This window comes from Etheostoma cragini, chromosome 5 (assembly GCF_013103735.1).
Source record: "Etheostoma cragini isolate CJK2018 chromosome 5, CSU_Ecrag_1.0, whole genome shotgun sequence".
NCBI classification, from domain to species: domain Eukaryota; kingdom Metazoa; phylum Chordata; class Actinopteri; order Perciformes; family Percidae; genus Etheostoma; species Etheostoma cragini.
The window spans coordinates 29,988,715-29,991,759 of NC_048411.1; the positions used below are offsets into that span (position 1 = coordinate 29,988,715).

At 43.9% G+C, this 3,045-nt stretch overlaps 1 long non-coding RNA gene across 1 annotated transcript in view; it reads left to right on the top strand.

Annotated features, from left to right (window-relative positions):
* Positions 1-3,045, top strand: part of LOC117944285 — a 6,682-nt gene that overhangs the window by 183 nt on the left and 3,454 nt on the right. The gene's annotated exons all lie outside the window — the stretch shown is intronic.

Genomic DNA, 3,045 nt, shown 5'->3' on the forward strand with positions numbered 1-3,045 from the left:
TTTAGACCTTCCTCTTACTACGTCCCAATTAATCAAACCAATGTTTGCACCTTCATATATTTGTCTATGTATTACTGAGGCTGCCAACTTCTCAGGAATGTGCAACACCTTATCCTCCTCCATTACCTGTAGTGTGCGTTATGAACTGCTGCTGCTGGGACCTTTTCACTTTTTGCTCTATTTAAATGCCTTTTTCCCCAATTGTTAGTGTTTTTTTATGCGTTTTTGTTGAATACTCAAGGAGTACTTGTATGTCGTATACTTTATTGAGGGAAATTGTTTAGTTGCAGTTGCTCAAAGTCAACTTTAAGGTGAAATAAGAGCGAGTCAACGACTGTATAAAGCAACATAAAGTAACACAGCTACAGAAAGAAATAAAAATGTTTAAGAAAATGTCAAAGTAAAAGTGAAATTAGGGTAAAAAAGATTGTTTCTTAAACAATGCATTGTAGAAATGCTATGAAAGTGTATTGTGAAAACACAGTCAAACTAAAGCTTCCTTTGCTAATTTCGAGCACATACATTTTCTTTATTCTGTTTTTTTTCGGCGACAGTTTGTAATTTTTTAGCATCAAGTTATTGTGCAAATGTTTTTATTTAGGTAAAAGTATTTGTTATTATTATTAGGTATTTGGGAGGGGGTTGATTGGGGGTTGAACTGGCCAGTTTTTATTTTTTTTTAAGATCATTTTTGGGGCATTTTTACGCGTTTTATTGGCAGGACAGCTGAAGACATGAAAAGGAAGGGGGGGGGGGGATGACATGCAGCAAATATATATATATATATATATATATATATATATATATATATATATATATATTTGATTAGGACAATACAAATTAATCAGCATTTCTGTGAATGCGCCAGTGTTAGCCAGTTAACTAATTGTCAACTGTAGTCCTAGTTACCCAGCATGCACGTCTTTATGGTGGGAAGAAACCGGAGCACCCGGAGGAAACCCTCGCACACACGGGGAGAGAACATACAAACTCCACATAGAAAGGCCCGGAACGACCTGGAATCAAACCCAGAACCTTATTGCTGGGAGGCAGAAGTGCTAACCCCTTAGCCACCGTGGTGCCTGTGCGCCCACTCTACCAACGGAGCTAACCGGGCGCCCAAACTAGCCAGCTTTGGTCTCCCCTGTATGTTACACCAACGCCTCTAACACCCGTTCTGGGTGTTTTACACTCGCCATGCAGCGCAGACGTTTGCACCACCGCAGACCTGTTTGCAACAAGCACGTCTATGCAAAGAGCACAAATTCCGTCTGTGGTTGGAGATACCATCTGGCTCCAGGTTGCCCTTTATCCGTCCTATCGCATGCACGTTGTTTAAAGCTCGCGGTTTCCTCGTTCCACTCTGCTTGGAGATGGTGAAACTAGACGTACGGAGCTCTCCCGGGCCGGAGGAATATTCCCTCCACGCATGCAGCCGGTGAAAGAAGGGCATTGATGCGCCGGTGTTTGGTTTTCACTCATGATTGAGGCATTAGTCTAGCTCTTTTTTTTTCTTTTTAGTGATTCCACATAACCACGTTTTATGCTCCTCAGATCTCTGCAGAGCGCTTGAATTCGATCACAAAGCGATGCTGATTTTGAGTGATTTCACTCCGAAATGTTCAGATTTAAAGAGAGGGATTGTTGCTTGTTGCATGTTTTATTTTTAATGGAGACGCTCTGGCAGGTAGGATACAGGTCCCAGTGGGTTTGCACATGTGCAACCTGAGTTCTCCGTCTCTTTCTCTCTCCACATTTTGGTTTCGGGGCTGCTGAACTGAAAAGGGCGTCCTTCGTTCCCTGGCTTCTGCCGGAGTCAAAACTAGTGCCTTCAAACTTAGAGAAATATGTGTAGAGCACACGATTGGTGTATTCCAAGATATGAATAAGTAATAAGCGTCATTTCAAATTCTCACTGAAGCGCTTCCCAAAAAATGTGTTGGCACCCAGGTCTAGAGGTCTCAAACAGCCCTCACAATATAGGGAAAAAATCCAGGCGCATTGTACATTAAGTAGAACAACAAAGCACAACTCAAATATACATGACATGGGGGAGTCGGGCTAGTCGAGCCAGCAGGTCAACACTGTTCCTGCCGCGAAAGCCTCATCAAAGCCTTTTTTCAGCGTTGTGAGAAACCGTGTTTCTCTGCGCGTCATCGGACGCGTTGACCTCACGCGCTCTTTAAGTCTGGAGAAGCTAAAAAAAAAATAGAAAAATAAAGACCCGAGCAGAGAGATCTTAATATAGCCGTGTTTAAACACCAGTAAATATTTGTCCTCGCTCCGTCAGGCATTAGCAGAATCAAAGCGGGCTTTAGACTTGGGAGAAAACCCAATTTGCTACAGATTTGAAAAGGGAGGAAAAGGTTGGACCTTTCGTATTTGCTTTCTTATTTTTTTATTTTTGTAAGTGGCATTAAAAAAAAAAAAAAAAAAAGCTAAAGATTTGGAGCAATGCTTAGCAGCGTGAAGCAAGAGAGTGCACAGACGTCTCAATGCAAACCTTGTTCCACAGCAGACCACGTTGGAGAGGTTGGGGGGGGGGGGGGGGGGGGGGGGGGGGGGGGGGGGGGGGGGTAGCCTGGAGGAACAGGACTCCTTTCTCCCCCCCTCCCCCTCCACCCCTCCTTGACCCTCCCATGTGACGAGTTGAGCCAACAAGTGGTCCATTGAGCCGGGCAGCCAGGGGAAATGGCTGCAAGACGGAGCGCTGCCTAATGAAAGTAGAGACGCTGGTTATTATGATTGTCTTCCCCGTGTTACACCGGGGTGTGTGTGTGTGTGTGTGTGTTTGTGTGTGTGTGGGTTTGTGTGAGTGTGTGGGTGTGTGTGTGTGGGGGGAGATTGGGGTGTCTGTGCGTTGACATTGTGGGCCCCTACTTACTGATTAATTATTCATTTTATCGATTAATCTGTGGGTTGCTTGCTGGATTAATCTATTAGACGTCATGTCATAAGTGCCTGGAACTAGTTACTAAAGCTGTCAGACGAGTGTAGTGGAGTAACTAAAGTAACTAGTAACTAAAGGAAGTAGTAACTAAAGGA